Here is a 19,286-nt window from a genome sequence, read left to right as displayed (position 1 = left end):
GCAGGTCAGTCTTTTGTGTTTGGGTTATTGATGGAAAAGAAGATATATTTTCTGAGCAGTGCTCTTTATCTCTTCTGAAATTGTTTCAAAGAACGGCAGTGAATTCCTAATTATTAGTGTCAGTGGCATTTTCTCAGTTCTTAATCTCATTTACCTCCTTATGGATGCTGGCAATGTTGGCCCATGCCATCACTTTCTCTTCCTCTTTGTCCTCCTTTAAGAACATTTACTGTGTTGTTTCTGTGTAAAGGGTGTTGTTTGAAATTTGAAATGAGATGGGATTTCAGGCAGAACACAGGCTGCTAGGTGAATATTTTTATTTCAAGTTTTTGTTTAAATTCCCGTTAGTTAACATATATGGTAAAAATAAGTTTTAGGTGTAGAATTTGGTGATTCATCACTTACATATAACACCCAGGGCTCACCCCACAGGTGCCCTCCTTAATACCCATCAGCCATTTAGCCCATCCCTTGCCCACCTCTCTCCATCAACCCTCAGTTTGTTCTCTGTAGTTGAGTCTCTTATGATTTGTTTCCTTCTCTCTCTTTTCCCCCCCTTTCCATATTTTCATCTCTTTTGTTTCTTAAATTCCACATATGTGTGAAATCATACTATAATTGTCTTCCTGTGACTGACTTATTTTGCTTAACATAATAAACTCTAGTCCATCGGTGTTGTAGCAAATGGCAAGATTTTATCCTTTTTGATGGGTGAGTAATACTTTCTTTACCCATTCATCAGTTGATGGACATTTAGACTCTGTCCATAGTTTGACTATTGTTGATAATGCTGCTATAAACACTAGGGTGCATGTATCCCTTTGAATCATCATTTTTGTATCCTTTCGGTAAATACCTAGTAGTGCAATTCCTAGGTTGTAGAGTAGTTCTATTTTTAACTTTTTGAGGAATCTCCATACTGTTTGCCTGAGTGGCTGCTCCAGTTTGCATTCCCACCAACAGTGTAAGAGTGTTTCCCTTTCCCCACATCCTTGCCAACATCTGTTGTTTCCTGTGTTGTTAATTTTAGCCATTCTGACAGGTGTGAGGGATATCTCCTTGTGGCTTTGATTTGTATTTTGCTGATGTTGAGTGATATTGAACATCTTTTCATGTGTCTGTTAGCCATCTATACGTCTTTTTGGGAAAAATGTCTGTTCATGTCTTCTGCCTAATTCTTAGCTGGATTATTCATTCTTGGGGTGTTGAAATTGATAAGTTCTTTATAGATTTTTGATACAAACCCTTTATCAGATATGCCATTTGCAAACATCTTCTCCCATTTGCAGGCTGTCTTTTAGTTTTGTTGATTGTTTCCTTCACTGTGCAGAAGCCTTTTTTCTTGGTGAAGTCCCAGTAATTCGTTTTGTTTTTGTTTTCCTTGCCACTGGAGACATGTCTAATAAAAAGTTGCTCCAGCCGAGGTTAAAGAGGTTGCTACCTGTGTTCTTCTCTAAGATTTTGATGGTTCCCTGTCTCATACTTAGGTCTTTAAACCATTTTGAGTTTATTTTTGTGTGTGGTATAAGAAAGTGGTCCAGTTTCATTCTTTTGCATGTTGCTGTCCCGTTTTCCCAACACCATTTGTTGAAGAGAATGTCTTTTATCCATTGGATATTCTTTCTTACTTTGTCGAAGAATAGTTGACCATATAGTTGTGGGTCCATTTATGGGTTGTCTATTCTGTACCATTGATCTATGTGTCTGTTTTTGTACTAGTACCATACTGTCTTGATGACTATACCTTTGTAATAAGGCTCGAAGTCAGAATTGTGATGCCTCTGGCTTTTATTTTCTTTTTCAGCATTGCTTTGGCTATTTGGGGTCTTTTGTGGTTCCGTACAAACTTTATGATTGTTTGTTCTAGTTCTGTGAAAAATGCTGGTGGTATTTTTATAGGAATTGCATTAAATGTGCAGATTGCTTTGGGCAATATAGACATTTTAGAACTATTTTCTTCCAATCCATGAACATGGAATGCTTTTCCATTTCTTTGTGTCTTCTTCAATTTCTTTCGTAAGTGTTTCATAAGAAATGTTTCCATTTCTTTGTGTCTTTTCCAATTTCTTTCATAAATGTTCTATAGTTTTACAGATCTTTAACCTCTCTGGCTAGGTTTACTCCTATGTATCTTATCATTTTTGGTGCAATTGTAAATGGGATCCATTCCTTGATTTCTCTTTCTGCTGCTTCATTATTGGTATATAGAAATCCACCAGATATCTGCATGTTAATTTTATATTCTTTGACTTCGCTGAATTTGTGTGTCAGTTCTAGCAATTTTTTGGTGGAGATTTTTGGGTTTTCTACGTAGAATATCATTCCGTCTGTGAATAGGTAAAGTTTAACTTCTTCCTTGAGAATTTGGATGCATTTTATTTTCTTTTGTTGTCTGATTGTTGAGGCTGGGACTTCCAGTACTATGTTAAATAAAAATGGTGAGAGTGGATACCCCTGTCTTGTTGCTAACTGCAGAGCAGAAGCGCTCAATTTTTCCCCATCGAGGATGATATTAGCTGTAGGTCTTTTGAATTAGACCTTTACGATGTTGAGCTATGTTCCCTCTGTCCTTATTTTGTTGAGAGTTTTTATCAAGAATAGATGCTGGGGACACCTGGGTGGCTCAGTGGGTTAAGCCTCTGCCTTCAGCTCAGGTCATGACCTCAGGGTCTTGGGATCGAGCCCCATATCGGGCTCTCTGCTCAGCAGGGAGCCTGCTTCCCCTCCTTCTCTTTCTGCCTGCTTCTCTGCCTGCTTGTGATCTCTGTCTGTCAAATAAATAAATAAAAATCTTAAAAAAAAAGAAGAGATGCTGGTTTTGTCAAATGCTTTTTCTGCATCTCTTGAGAGGATCATATAGTTTTTATCCTTTCTTTTATAATATGGTGTATTATGTTTATTGATTTGTGAAGTTTGAACCACACCTGCAGCCCAGGAATAAATCCCACTTGATTGTGGTGAATAATTCTTTTAATGTACTGTTGGACTTGATTTGTTAGTATCTTTTGAGAATTTTTTACATCCATGTTTATCAGGGAATAGGATCTTGTAATCTATCTTGAGTTCATTTTGGCTAGTACATAGGACAAACCTGGGACAACTTTAGACAGAAAGAAGGGTTATTTTTATTACCATCTGACTCTTTTCCCTGAGAAAACACATTATAGATAATGCAGGTTGGATGAACATTGCTTTCGGCAGAGTATTGTTGGTGATATTCACAGGACCAGAATGGAATTTTACCTGCTTCTGCAGCTCATCAGAGCCTGACCTCAGAAGCAGTGTAACATCATTTGGCAGCAAAGAGCAGACACTAGCTGAATGAAGCAGTCTTGCATGGCTATTTTGGAAAGATCATAGGTATATGAAGGAATGGCTACCTCCAAAAGAGTGGAAGCTTTTATATAGAAACTTGGCAAGGGATTTGACTATCAAATCAGATGCTATAAAAATATTATTAGAGGAAATCTGAATTTGCAAGAAATCCTATTTCCCGAGAAAAGAAACTTTTAAAAGGAAACTTGAACTTTATAGCTCAACAGGCTATTTGCTACCAGAAGTTCTGTAGAATTTTAGCAGCAGCATTAATTTTAGCTGATTATCTTTTCTTTTTCATACTGAGCTTTGATAGTTAGTCTGTCTGCTTTCTGAAAAAGGAATACAGAACACTATGAAAAAAAAAACCCCAACATTTTAGGTCTATATTATAGTAGACGGGATGCTTGGTAGAACAGACCACACACCCAGATGCCTACTGAAATTTCTGATTTATTTAGCCAAGGATTCATAAAATTCATGGAAGCTTCATGGGCACGCTGAGTAGAGCAGATGCCATTTATTCTGGGCAGCTTTCCTGGGACTCTAAAGTCCCAAAGTGAGAGATAATGCTTAGTTGGCCTGGGGTGGCAGCAGCAGGGGAGGAGGGAAAAATAGTTTGGGGATATAATTTAGAGGCAGAATAAGTGGAAGTTGTCAATAGATTAGATGTGAAAATAGAGGGAATGAGAAATCAAGAAGGGCTTTTGGTTTTGGACTTGGGCAACAAAGATAGGGCAGGTTAGGGGAGGAGTTTCCATATTCCTGCCTGATCAGTATTGTATCTAGACATTCAATTCCATGGTATATTTTCAACCTGTTTTCAAGGCTGAATGCCTAGTCCCAGACAAACAGGGTTTTTTTCTGTTTGTAGAACATGCTTTCAGCATACTTCAGTGTCTTCATGTATACCCCTTCCTCAGCTTAGAATGCTTTTTTTCTTCTCTCATCACAAAAATCCTACCTGTACTTTGAATGATGTGTCATACGCCAAATACTTTTTGTAAGCAGGAAAGGGTTCTACAAATCTTAACTATTATTGCAGGTAATTCAGTTCATAGGCAATTTTCTTTATTAAGCCATCTTTTATTATACTCAGCTGGAATACTTTTTCCATGCTTTAAAGCACTGAACACTTTGTTAGGATCATGTATCTGATAGTTATTTTAGAGACATTGCTATTTGTGTACATAGTCTTACTCTGTTTTAAGTTCCTTGAAGATGTGACTACATGTCTTAAAAAAAAAGTAAAAAAAGATAAGATATTACTAAAAGGTGTTTGATACAATATAAATGTGTGGCTTAATTTGTTATAAAATGAACAGCTGTGTAAATCCCAAACAGGTCAAGAAATAGATGAATGCAGTTGATAATATAATCAGGTGGCTTTATACAAATAATTTGAATAAGTGTATTTCCTCAAACCTTTAAATTTTTATTTAAATTCCTTTATTTAAATTTTATTCCTTTATTTAAATCCATTTACTTAAATTCTCTATGTTTTATATCCTAAAGGTGTTCCTTTTATACTGAATCTGTGTTCCTCAAAAATTTTCTACTGAATAATTTTTATCATACAATTTAATAAAAAAATTTGATTATAGTTAAATTAAAGTTAAATTCTGCTTCTGACCAAGATGGAGTTATAGGAATTATATGTACTTACTAGCCAAGACAACTAAAATCAAACTCCAAAAAGATTTTGTGGGAGAAAAGGACATCATAACAGTTATCATAACTGTACTTCATATGTTCAAGAAGTTAGAGGTAAGATTGAGTATGTTAAGTAGAGACATGGAAGATACTAAAAAATACCTAAATTGGACTTAAAGGGATAACAACTTGATAAGACTTACAGCAGAATAAATACTGTAGAAGAAAAGATTAGTGAACTTGAAGACAAAGTAATATAAATGATCCAAAATGAAATCTAAACAAGTCTAGAAAAAATAGAGTATTAGTGAACTAATGGGACAACTTCAGTTGGCCAAATATATGTGTAACTGAAGTTCTTGCAAACAGACCAAAAAATATTTGAAGACCTAAATAAAAAATGTCAAATTTATGAAGGCCATAAACCTACAAGTCTAAGAAGCTCAATAAACTCCAAACACAAAGAAAACTGTATCACAGTATATCAAAACAGATGTCTTACCAGTAATAAAGAGAAAAATCATAAAAGCAGTCAGAGGGGAAAACCTGAATTTCATAAAAGTAAATAAAGATGAGAGTGACAGTTGATTCCCTGTAGGAAACAGAACAAGCCAGAGAACAGAGGAGCAACATCTTCAAACTGTAGAAAGACAACCAATAAGAACAAGGAAAAAAAAAAAAGTAAAACAAGACCCATTCAAATTAGAAATCCATAATAGCAAAATCTCTTTATGAAGATGAAATAAAGATTTTTCAGACATACAGCAGTGAATGAAGGAATGATTTGCCAGTGGACCTGCCCTAGGAGAGATGTTAAGGGAAGTTCTTCAGACAGAAGGAAAATGATTCCAGATGGAAACAGGATCTACATAAAGATATGAAGAACACCAGAAATTGTTAACTATGTGATTAGAAATAAAAGACATTTACAAATATTTAATTCTTTTTAAAAGATAATTTTTAAAAAAAAATATTTTATTTATTTATTTGACAGAGATCACAAGTAGGCAGAGAGGCGGATAGAGAGAGAGAGAGAGAGAGAGAGAGAAGCAGGCCCCCTGCTGAGCAGAGAGCCCGATGCGGGACTCGATCCCAGGACTCCAGGATCATGACCTGAGCCGAAGGTAGAGGCTTAACCCACTGAGCCACCTAGGCACCCTAAAAGATAATTGTTTAAAGCAAAACATAATGATGTATTCTGGGAATTATAATGTAAATGTGTGATATCAATAACAAAATCTTTCCTCATCTGCTGGTTTCTGCATTTGTTCATGGAATTTAGAGAAATACAACATGACTATTTTGACCCTTTGGAAATATTTTTGAATAAATGAACACTATATGACATTTTATGAAACTGAAAAATGGCATTTACTTATGAAAGGATTTGCTGTAAGCAGTAACAGATAATAGGCAAGAATTTTGTCATCATGAAATATGTTATATTTGAAAACAGCAAGAAATAGAAATAGCATGGGTTTTTTTTAAAAAAAAATTTTTAGCATGGGTTTTAGAATTAGCTTTGGAATGGGATTCTTAAATGATACTGTTGATTATGCAATTTTTGTCAGTAGTTTAAGAAGTTATGTTCTGACCCAAAGACTTGTTTGACATATTATATAATTATATATTTATTCCTCTAAAATAGGGTTTTTCTTGAGGGCAAGCAGGGGCTTGGTTTTGTTCAGTGATATTCTCAAACTTTGAAATTATATTTGGAATGTGGTAGGGGCTCAAATATTTGGTGAGTAAATGAATAAATGTAGGTGAATATATAATGACAGGAGAATTTTATTTTAAGCAGTACTTAAACTACTTTTGTGTCAGAAATCTTTTTTCTAAATTTTCTTTTCTTTCTTTCTTTCTTTCTTTCTTTCTTTCTTTCTTTCTTTCTTTCTTTCTTTATTTGACACACACAGAGAGAGCGAGAGAGAGACTGAGAGAGATATCACAGGGGGAAGCAGGCTCCCTGCTGAGCAGAGAGCCCAATGTGTGGCTCGATCCCAGGACCCTGAGATTATGACCTGAGCTGAAGGCAGAGGCCTAACCCACTGAGCCACCCAGTTGCCCCAATTTATTTGTTTTTTAGAGAGTGAGGGAGAGAGAGAGAGAGAGGGAGAGAGAGAGACTGCAGGCAGGGAGGAGGGGAAGAGAGGAAGGGAGAGAGTGAATCTGGAGCAGACTCCCAGCTGAGCAGGGAGCTCTACATGAGGCTTGATCTCATGAACCTGACATCACAACCTGAGCTGAAACCAAGAGTCAGAGGCTTAACTGGCTGGGCCACCCAGGAAACCCTGGGTCAGAAATCTTTTTGCTTAAAAAATATCTATATTTATTTGAGAGAGAGAGAGAGAACAAGAATACAAGTGATAGGGAGGGGCAGAGAGGGAGGGAGAGTGAGAATCTCAAGCAGACTCCCCACTGAGCTTGGGGTGGAGGCAGGGTTCCACCCCATAACCCAGGAGATCATTACCTGATCAGAAATTGAGTCAGAGGCTTAACTGACTGAGCCACCCAGAAAGCTTTTTAAAGAAATGATGAAAGGTCTAATGGATCCTCTTCCCAATAATGTTCTCTCTCCCTCCCTCTCTCTCTCTTTCTCATACACACATACACACCCACACACATACGAAGTTGCCTACAACAGGAAGAGACTGATGAACTCCTAAGCTTGACCATGGACTCCAAGGCTAATAATCTTTACTGAAAAGATAATTTAAAGCCTTTGGTTTAAGGAAGTAGTCAAGGAGTAGTTGCGGATGTAGTTCTTAAGTAGAGGTAATCATCAGAATCATGATTACATATTTCATGCTGTGCATGGCACTTGATAAATACCCAGTGATTCTAATTATTATTACCTGTGGAGCTTCTGAACTAAAATGGGCAGATTGCACCTTCTCTAGATTCAGAACCCACAAGACAGTGTGCCAGGCATGTGTTTGTTTTTATAAAGATCCACAGATGATTATGATATGTGATAATGAGATGCTGGTCCAAGTGGAGAGTAAATGGGATCATTTGGCAATTGTTTTCAAAGGCCCTGTTGGAGGAGGAAGAATTACTGTACTTATTTAGATTTAAACCTGAATATGTAACTGAGAATCACTGTTAAAGCTTTTGCAGTAATAGATCTGACTTCAGTGACAATTAAGGTAAATTGTTTGATAAACAATTAGACAAAAATGCTGAATTTCAAGTGGAGAAGAAGAAAAAGTAGAGGACCTAAATGCAATGTGAATAAAAGACAAGCCATAAGAGCAAAAGAACAACAACAGTGATGCTAAGTGACTTATCATAATAGTGATTTTTTTTTCTTATTAAATTAAAAAAATTTTTTTACAAACATATAATGTATTTTTATCCCCAGGGGTACAGGTCTGTGAATAGCCAGGTTTACACACTTCACAGCACTCACCATAGCACATACCCTCCCCAGTGTCTATAACCCCACTCCCCTCTTCTGACCCCCCTCCCGCCAGCAACCCTCAGTTTGTTTTGTGAGATTAAGAGTCACTTATGCTTTGTCTCCCTCCTGATCCCATCTTGTTTCATTTATTCTTTTCCTACCCTCCAAACCCCCATGTTGCATCACCACTTCCTCATATCAGGGAGATCATATGGTAGTTGTCTCTCTCCAATTGACTTATTTCACTAAGCATAATACCCTCTAGTTCCATCCACATTGTTGCAAATGCCAAGATTTCATTTCTTGTGATGGCTGCATATTATTCCATTGTGTATATATATATACCACTCTTCTTTATCCGTTCATCTGTTGATGGACATCTAGCTTCTTTCCATGGTTTGGCTATTGTGGACATTGCTACTATAAACATTCGGGTGCACGTGCCCCCTCGGATCACTACGTTTGTATCTTTAGGGTAAATACCCAGTAGTGCAATTGCTGGGTCATAGGGTAGCTCTATTTTCAACTTTTTGAGGAACCTCCATGCTGTTTTCCAGAGTGGCTGCACCAGCTTGCATTCCCACCAACAGTGTAGGAGGGTTCCCCTTTCTCCGCATCCTTACTATCATCTGTTGTTTCCTGACTTGTTAATTTTAGCCATTCTGACTGGTGCATGGTGGTATCTCATTGTGGTTTTGATTTGTATTTCCCTGATGCCGAGTGATGTGGAGCACTTTTTCATGTGTCTGTTGGCCATCTGGATGTCTTCTTTGCAGAAATGTCTGTTCATGTCCTCTGCCCAATTCTTGATTGGATTATTTGTTCTTTGGTTGTTAAATTTGCTAGGCTCTTTATAGATTTTGGACACTAGCCCTTTATCTGATATGTCGTTTGCAAATATCTTCTCCCATTCTGTTAGTTGTCTTTTGGTTTTGTTAACTGTTTCCTTTGCTGTGCAAAAGCTTTTGATCTTGATGAAGTCCCAATTGTTCATTTTTGCCCTTGCTTCCCTTGCCTTTGGCAATGTTCCTAGGAAGAAGTTGCTGCAGCTGAGGTTGAAGAGGTTGCTGCCTGTGTTCTCCTCAAGGATTTTGATGGATTCCTTTCTCCCATTGAGGTCCTTCATCCATTTTGAGTATATTTTCGTGTGTGGTGTAAGGAAATGCTCTAATTTCATTCTTCTGCATGTGGCTGTCCAATTTTCCCAACACCATTTATTGAAGAGACTGTCTTTTTTTCCAGTGGACATTCTTTCCTGCTTTGTCGAAGATTAGTTGACCATAGAGTTGAGGGTCTATTTCTGGGCTCTCTATTCTGTTCCATTGACCTGTGTGTCTGTTTTTGTGCCAGTACCATACTGTCTTGATGATGACAGCTTTGTAATAGAGCTTGAAGTCCGGAATTGTGGTGCCACCCACTTTGGCTTTCTTTTTCAATATTCCTTTGGCTATTCGAGGTCTTTTCTGGTTCCATATAAATTTTAGGATTGTTTGTCCCATTTCTTTGAAAAAAATGGATGGGATTTTGATAGGGATTGCATTAAATGTGTAGATTGCTTTAGGTAGCATAGACATTTTCACAATATTTGTTCTTCCAATCCAGGAGCATGGAACATTTTTCCATTTCTTTGTGTCTTCCTCAATTTCTTTCATGAGTATTTTATAGTTTTCTGAGTATAGATTCTTTGCCTCTTTGGTTAGGTTTATTCCTAGGTATCTTATGGGTTTGGGTGCAGTTGTAAATGGGATTGACTCTTTAATTTCTCATTCTTTTGTCTTGTTGTTGGTGTAGAGAAATGCAACTGATTTCTGTGCATTGATTTTATATCCTGACACTTTACTGAATTCCTGTACAAGCTCTAGCAGTTTTGGAGTGTATAGTCTTTTGGGTTTTCCACATATAGTATCATATCATCTGCAAAGAGTGACAGTTTGACTTCTTCTTTGCCAATTTGGATGCCTTTAGTTTCTTTTTGTTGTCTGATTGATGAGGCTAGGACTTCTAGTACTATGTTGAATAGCAGTGGTGATAATGGACATCCCTGCCGTGTTCCTGACCTTAGCAGAAAAGCTTTCAGTTTTTCTCCACTGAGAATGATATTTGTGGTGGGTTTTTCATAGATGGCTTTGTTAATATTGAGGTATGTGCCCTCTATCCCTACACTTTGAAGAGTTTTGATCAGGAAGGGATGCTGTACTTTGTCAAATGCTTTTTCAGCATCTATTAGTATCATATGGTTCTTGTTCTTTCTTTTATTAATGTATTGTATCACATTTGTGGATGTTGAACCAACCTTGCATCCCTGGAATAAATCCCACTTGGTGGTGGCGAATAATCCTTTTAATGTACTGTTGGATCCTATTGGCTAGTATTTTGGTGAGAATTTCCATATCTGTGTTCATCAAGGATATTGATCTGTAATTCTCTTTTTTGATGGGATCCTTGTCTGGTTTTGGGATCAAGGTGATGCTGGCCTCATAAAATGAGTTTGGAAGTTTTCCTTCCATTTCTATTTTTTGGAACAGTTTCAGGAGAATAGGAATTAATTCTTCTTTCATGTTTGGTAGAATTCCCCTGGGAAGCCATATGGCCCTGGGATTTTGTTTGTTTGGAGATTTTTGATGACTTTTTCAATCTCCTTACAAATTATGGGTCTGTTCAGGTTTTCTATTTCTTCCTGGTTCAGTTGTGGTAGTTTATATGTGTCTAGGAATGCATCCATTTCTTCCAGATTGTCAAATACGTTGTCGTAGAGTTGCTCATAGTATGTTCTTTTAATTGTTTGTATTTTTTTGGTGTTGGTTGTGATCTCTCCTCTTTCATTCATGATTTTATTAATTTGGGTCCTTTCTCTTTTCTTTTTGAAGTCTGGCCAGGGGTTTTTCAATCTTATTAATTCTTTCAAAGAACCAGCTCCTAGTTTTGTTGATTTGTTCTATTGGTTTTTTTTTTTTTTGGTTTCTATTTCATTATTATTTCTCTTCTCCTGCTGGGTTTTGGCTTTCTTTGTTGTTCTTTGTTGTTCTTTCTCCAGCTCCTTTAGGTGTAGGGTTAGGTTGTGTATTTGAGACCTTTCTTCTTTCTTGAGAAAGGCTTGTACCACTATATATTTTCTTCTCAGGACTGCCTTTGTTGTGTCCCACAGATTTTGAACTGTTGTGTTTTCATTATGATTTGTTTCCATGAATTTTTTCAATTCTTCTTTAATTTCCTGGTTGACCCATTCATTCGTTAGAAGGATGCTGTTTAGTCTCCATGTATTTGGGTTCTTTCCAAATTTCCTCTTGTGATTGAGTTCTAGCTTCAGAGCATTGTGGTCTGAAAGTATGCAGGGAATGATCCCAATCTTTTGATACCAGTTGAGACCTGATTTGTGACCCAGGATGTGATCTATTCTGGAGCATGTTCGATGTGCACTAGAGAAGAATGTGTATTCTCTTGCTCTAGGATGGAATGTTCTGAATATCTCAGTGATGCCCATCTGGTCCAGTGTGTCATTTAAGGCCTTTATTTCCTTGTTGATCTTTTGCTTGGATGATCTGTCCATTTCAGTGAGGGGAGTGTTAAAGTCCCCTACTATTATTGTATTATTGTCGATGTGTTTCTTTGATTTTGTTAATAATTGGTTTATATAATTGGTTGCTCCCATGTTAGGGGCATAGATATTTAAAATTGTTAGATCTTCTTGTTGGACAGATCCTTTGAGTATGATATAGTGTCCTTCCTCATCTCTTATTATAGTCTTTGGCTTAAAATCTAATTGATCTGATATAAGGATTGCCACTCCAGCTTTCTTCTGATATCCATTAGCGTGGTAAGTTGTCCCCCCACCCCCCAATTTAAATCTGGAGGTGTCTTCGGGTCTAAAATGAGTTTCTTGTAGGCAGCATATTGATGGGTTTTGGTTTTTTATCCATTCTGATACGCTGTGTCTTTTGATTGGGGCATTTAGCCCATTAACATTCAGGGTAACTATTGAGAGATATGAATTTAGTGCCATTTTATTGCCTGTAAGGTGACTGTTACAGTATATTGTCTCTGTTCTTTTCTGATCTACTACTTTTAGGCTCTCTCTTTGCTTAGAGGACCCCTTTCAATATTTCCTGTAGAGCTGGTTTGGTGTTTGTAAATTCTTTCAGTTTTTGTTTGACCTGGAAGCTTTTTATCTCTCCCTCTATTTTCAATGATAGCCTATCTGGATATAGTATTCCTGGCTGCATGTTTTTCTCGTTTAGTGCTCTGAATTTATCATGCCAGTTCTTTCTGTCCTGCCAGGTCTCTGTGGATAAGTCTGCTGCCAATCTAATATTTTTACTATTGTATGTTACAGACTATTTTCCCAGACTGCTTTCAGGATTTTCTCTTTGTAGCTAAGGCTTGTAAATTTTACCATTAGGTGATGGCGTGTGGACCTATTCTTGTTGATTTTGAGGGGGTTTCTCTGCACCTCCTGGATTTTGATGCTTGCTCCCTTTGCCATATTAGGGAAATTCTCTCCAATAATTCTCTCCAATATACCTTCTGCTCCCCTTTCTCTTTCTTCTTCTTCTGGAATTCCAGTTATTCTAATGTTTCATCTTATGGTGTCACTTATCTCTCAAATTCTCCCCTCGTGGTCCAGTAGCTGTTTTTCTCTCTTTTGCTCAGCTTCTTTATTCTCTGTCATTTGGTCTTCTATATCAATAATTCTTTCTTCTGCCTCATTTATCCTAGCAGTATGGGCCTCAATTTTTTATTGGAACTCATTAATAGCTTTTTTGATTTCAACTTGGTTATATTTTAGTTCTTTTATTTCTGAAGAAAGGGCTTTTATCTCTCCAGAGAGGGTTTCTATAAATGCCTTTTTTGAGCCTGGCAAGAACCTTTAGAACCATCATTCTGAACTCTAGATCTTACATATTACCAATGTTCATATTGATTAGGTCCCTAGCCTTTGGTACTGCCTCTTAGAAAAGACCCCAAATCATGAGGGGAAGAAAGGGGATAAAAAGAAGTTCGGAAAAAGAAAAAGAAAACAAATAAAGAAAAAATATAACAATGAAAAAATATATATATTAGACTGGTGACTAGAACAGGGTCACCCACTTAACTTGGGGAGTATTTTGGTCTCTTAGAAGAAACTACCTCCCAAAATTTTAAAGAATGAAAATTATATATAAGGGTAAACACAATGAAGGGATGGACTATACTTATAAAGGTGAAAACAAATTTTTTTATTTTTAATTTCTAAAAAAGGAGTTGATAAATTATGTTGGTTGGGAGAATAAAGAAAAAGAGAGTGAAGAGAATTTGCTCAGGCTGGAGACCAGAACAAGCCTGGAGCTAGATTTAAGGTATATTTTGATCTATTAGAAGAAGTTGTACCCCAAATTTTTTAGAAGGAAAAACCCTATGTGTATACAAAAAATAAAGTTAGATACAATGAAGGATAAAATGTGACTATAATAATGAAGGCTTAAAAAAGATTATTATTATTATTTTTTAATGAAAGATATTGTTAAGATATACTAGTTAAAAGATGTTAAAAAAGGAAAGGGTAAAAGTTAAAAAAATTTAGCGTAAGGAAAAGAAAAAAAAATTAAAAAAATTAAATTAACTGCAAGACTAAATAATCATGGGGAGAAAGCCATGAGTTCCATGCTTTGCTTTCTCCTCCTTTGGAATTCTGCTGTTTTCCTTGGTACGTGAACTTGGTCTTGGCTGGATTTCTTGTTGATATTCTGGGGGAAGGGGCCTGTTGTAGTGATTCTCAAATGTCTTTGCCCCAGGCGGAATTGCACTGCCCTTACAGGGGGCCGGGCTGAGTAATCCACTCGGGTTCACTTTCCGGAGATTTGTTCCCTGAGCGCTTTCTGTAGAGTTCCAGAGGACGGGAATGAAAATGGCGGCCTCCCAATCTCTGGCCTGGAGCAGCCAAGAGCTCAGGGCCCCACTCCTCAGTGCACCATCAGAGAAAAGCACTCAATCACTCCCGTCTCCCCCGTCTCTGGCCATGTTCCGAGCTCACCCAGCCTGCGACCGGTTGAAGGTAACCCTGAGCTGAGAGCTCACCCCTCAGTTCTGTCTCTGTAGCCAGCTTCCCCGTTCTAATACCTGCAAGTGACGCAACACTCAGACACTCCCGATCCTTCTGTGACCCTGTGGGACCTGGGGCCACGCTGACCCTGTATGGGCTTCACCCCGGTTTAGCCTCTGGAGTGATGTCCCTCAGTGGAGAAGACTTTTAGAAGTCCTGATTTAGTGCTCTGTTGTTCCACCACTTGCTGGAAGCCAGCCCCTCCCCCCGCAGTCTATCTTCCCGTCGCTTTGGATTCACTTCTCTGCCGGTCCTACCTTTCAGAAAGTGGTCGATTTTCTGTTTCTAGAATTGCTGTTCTTCTTCTCTTCTATCTCCCGTTGGATTTGTAGGTGTTTGCAATGGTTTGATAAGTTATCTAGCTGATCTCCTGCTACCTGATATAGTCTCAGCCTGCTATTTCTCTGCCATCTTTTTTTTTTAAATTTTTTCAATTTATTTATTTTCAGAAAAACAGTATTCATTATTTTTTCACCACACCCAGTGCTCCATGCAATCCGTGCCCTCTATAATACCCACCACCTGGTACCCCAACCTCCCACCCCGCCGCCACTTCAAACCCCTCAGATTGTTTTTCAGAGTCCATAGTCTCTCGTGATTCACCTCCCCTTCCAATTTACCCCAACTCCCTTCTCCTCTCTAACACCCCTTGTCCTCCATGATATTTGTTATGCTCCACAAATAAGTGAAACCATATGATAATTGACTCTCTCTGCTTGACTTATTTCACTCAGCATAATCTCTTCCAGTCCCGTCCATGTTGCTACAAAAGTTGGGTATTCATCCTTTCTGATGGAGGCATAATACTCCATTGTGTATATGGACCACATCTTCCTTATCCATTCGTCCGTTGAAGGGCATCTTGGTTCTTTCCATAGTTTGGCGACCGTGGCCATTGCTGCTATAAACATTGGGGTACAGATGGCCCTTCTTTTCACGACATCTATATCCTTGGGGTAAATGCCCTGGAGTGCAATTGCAGGGTCATAGGGAAGCTCTATTTTTAATTTCTTGAGGAATCTCCACACTGTTCTCCAAAGAGGCTGCACCAACTTGCATTCCCACCAACAGTGGAAGAGGGTTCCCCTTTCTCCACATCCTCTCCAACACATGTTGTTTCCTGTTTTGTTAATTTTGGCCATTCTAACTGGTGTGAGGTGATATCTCAATGTGGTTTTAATTTGACTTCTCTGCCATCTTGACTCCTCTATTTTATTTATTTTTTAAAAAAAGATATTTATTTATTTATTTATTTGAGAGAGAGAGAGAGAGAGAGAGAAAGAAAGAGAGCGAGAGCTTGAGAGGGAGAAGCAGACTCTCCATGGAGCTGGGAGCCCAATGTGGGACTTGATCCCTGGATGCTGGGATCATGACCTGAGCCAAAGGCAGTCACTTAACCAACTGAGCCTGAGCCAGCCACCCAGGTGCCCAGAGATTTTATTTTATTTTATTTTATTTTATTTTATTTTATTTTATTTTATTTTATGGATTTTATTTCTTTGACAGGGAGAGAGAGATCACAAGTAGGCAGAGAGGCAGGCAGAGAGAGAGAGAGAGGGGAGGAAGCTGGCTCCTTGCAGGGCAGAGAGCCTGATGCAGGGCTCGATCCCAGGACCCTGGGACCATGACCTGAGCCGAAGGCAGAGGCTTTAACCCACTGAGCCACCCAGGCACCCCCAGAGATTTTATTTTTTAAGATCCATCTCTACTATGACCATTGATGAGTCATTCTGCATGTATTTGGACTTTTAATTTCAAAGAGACAATAAGCATGTTGACAAGATGCTCTAAAAGTTAGCAGAGACTGATACATTGGGTGCTTAGAAAGCCAGGGCCTATAAGGAAATGTGTAGACATTTAAATTATTTAAGATGAAAACTAGTCTGTTACCTCTTTTCTAAGTCTATAACAAAATTTCCACAAGAGAAATTTAGGGTAGTCATAGGAAGAAACTTCTGATAGCTTTAAAACTTTTGGTTAATATTTCAGAGTAGATTAGGTAAGGTTCACTTACTGTGCCAGTAGAATAAAACTAGTGTCCTCCACAGCCAAAGGTTTTCATTTTGCTTTAGATAGATTAAAATTCCCCTGTGAGGTTCTAAGGTGGGTAGGTGAAGCTATTTGGCTGACTGCTTATTTTACAGGTAGAGTGAGAAGAGTTTTGGCCTGTAATCTTCCCATGTCAGAGCTGATGATGTTCATGATCAGAGTTGTTGTGTATGAGCACTTAGTCTCCTAGTGAGGCTATCTTAGCTATAATTTAAGTGCTTATGCCAATATATTGGCCATATTATATGACTGTAGGAAGATAAGATGTCCCTAATGTTTTATTCAGAGGGTCATGCTTTGAATAAACCACTTAAAAAATAATTTAAGTGGATATACCCTCCTCAACTCAGCTTAGAAAGTCTGCTGTTTCTTAATTAAATATTTAATGTGTTCTATTTTTATTAGTTAGGAAAAAATACAATATCAACTGTGAGATGGTAGTGCATGAATTTTATTTTTTGCAGAATCACTTCAGTATGGTGGTTTCTAGATTGGGTTCCCTGGAAGCAGAACTTGAGATGGGGCCTTAGTGAATCAAATGATTCATTGGGTTGAAGGTGTTCTCTATAGAAAGGGAGGGAAGAAAGTGGGGGTAAGGCAGGGGAGAAAAGATAAGCAAGAATGTGATCTCAGGTATATACTATTGCATTCTGAATCCACAGGGAACCCTGGTATGTCAGTTGTGCTGTAGTGTTGATCTCACCTTGAGGCACATTCTATCCAGTCATTGGCCAGGATCTGCCTATTGGTGGTGGTGGGTAGGTCTCCTGGGGGAGGCATTCCCATTTGAAGGAGGGCTACTTTCTCAGAAGGGAGCAGAATTATTATCGCTCAACACTCCCAGCTTGGGTCAGGTGTGCCGGTTTGTAAAGGGCTTCGGGGAGGATTTCCAGTAGCATCCACTCGACTATCCCCCTCACACAGCTCAAATCATTTTGCTTCTCATGTTATGTTTGCTGCATTCAGTCACAGTTCAATATTTTGGGTATTCACAATTTCTGGGTTAACTTACAAGAGGAAAGTTAGTGGGATGAAGAGCCCTCCACTGCTTGTAAAGGGTGTTTTTGTCTAAAGGGTAGTTTGTCTCAATGTCATAACTGATTCTCACAATTTTCCTCCCCTTTCACTCTTACCAGACTCCCCTTCTCTTTGGTGAACACTTCTGCTGGTCCAAGTGGCTTGCTTGGTGAATTAACCCAGACCCCATTCCTTGACAATCTATACCCTTGACTCCATGTCCTTATCAGTCTATGGTTGCTGGGATCTGTCCATTTACAGTTATTATTTTTTTAAGATTTTATTTATTTGAGATAGTAAGAGAGAGAGAGAGCAAGAGAGAGCATGAGCAGGGGAAAGGAGAGGGATAAGCAGACTCCCCACTGAGCAGTGAGCCCAGTGCAGTCTTGATTCCAAGACCCCAGGATCATGACCTGAGCTGAAGACAGATGCTTAACTGACTGAGCCACCCAGGTGCCCCTCCATTTACAGTTCTGACTGGGCATGGGAATAGCCAGATATGTCCACTGGACTACTTTAGTACACTTTTTTTTAAGTGTAGCACACTTTTTTTTTAAGCCCTTAGTATATTGTTGCTGCAGCCCTGCCTCTTGATGAGGGCTATTATAATCTCTCTGCAAGTATAACTCTTCTCCTTGCTGATGGTCTATTGTCTCTGAGTAACATCAAGTGATCAGGCATCAGCTGTAGCTTTCAGTTTAGTGGGACTCTCTCTTTTTCTCCTGGTGCAAGGGTTATAAACCTCTAAAGACCAGGACCTCTTGACTCCCAAAGCCTAAGTCATGTGGGTGGAGAAGCAAACATTCCCTCAGTGGGTCACTAGGAGTGTTCATGAGCAGTCTCTCCTCTGTTCTTTTACTAGGTTACTGAACCTACATATTGTAGCTTCTGAGGCACAACATGTACAACATGTTTGAGGCATGCTGTGTCTTGAAGAATAATGTTCCATCCCTCCAGGGTGTTATCTCTAAGCCGGCATATCAACCTAAAGGTTGAACTATGCTACTAATTTGCTGAGGAGATATAGGCAGGTGACTGGGCGTCTATAACGTGCTATCGTATCTCATACGATTCAGGAGTTACCGACCCAATGGAGTGATGAAATAGCCTTTTGAAGGCATAGCTGGTGTGCAAGCTTATTGGTATCCCAATACACATTATTGAAGAGCCATGCTGGCTGAGGAACTGTGAACAGTAAAGACCAACCCATTCCTAGAGTTTGTATCATTTCCACTCAGCATGAAACACGGCCACTTCCAGGATGGAAGGGGTCTGATGTAATCATTTTGCCACCAAGTGACTCAATGAAAAGAATGGTACCATCTTAGGGGCTCAGTGATGGTTTCTATGGCTGGTAGGTCAGATGTTTCTCAGCAGCAGTAGCTGGATCAACTTTGGTGAGAGGGTTCCCAACCTGTGGGTCCAAGAGTAGCCTCCAAAGTGATTACTGGTCGCATGAGAACCTTGTATACATGATAGTGTGGTTGAAGACAGAATCTGGCTGGTATCCATTGGGTAAGCCATCCTGTCTACTTGGTTGTTTGGTACATTTTCTGAAGTGTGTTCTCTGGTGGGCACGAATGTGTGATTCAGAGATCCTCATATTCGTACCCATTCCTATGGGTTCATCAACTCACCTCTTCCCCAGACCTCCTTGTCCCCTCTTCCATTCTTGCTAAGTCCAGAGCCCTGACCAGCCATCTGTGTGTCTGTATATATTCTTGCCTCAGGCCCCTTCTCTTTCCACACAAAGTAGGCAGCTGGGTGTGT

At 38.8% G+C, this 19,286-nt stretch overlaps 1 pseudogene; it reads right to left on the bottom strand.

Annotated features, from left to right (window-relative positions):
* The window catches only part of LOC116590211, an 89,117-nt pseudogene extending 71,838 nt beyond the window's left edge, over positions 1 to 17,279 (bottom strand).
* Positions 17,280 to 19,286: the final 2,007 nt, after the last annotated feature.

The sequence above is a fragment of the Mustela erminea genome, chromosome 5 (assembly GCF_009829155.1).
Source record: "Mustela erminea isolate mMusErm1 chromosome 5, mMusErm1.Pri, whole genome shotgun sequence".
Classification (NCBI taxonomy): Eukaryota; Metazoa; Chordata; class Mammalia; order Carnivora; family Mustelidae; genus Mustela; species Mustela erminea.
The sequence above is the reverse complement of the archived record's forward strand: the minus strand, read 5'-3'. Positions and strand labels throughout refer to the sequence as shown.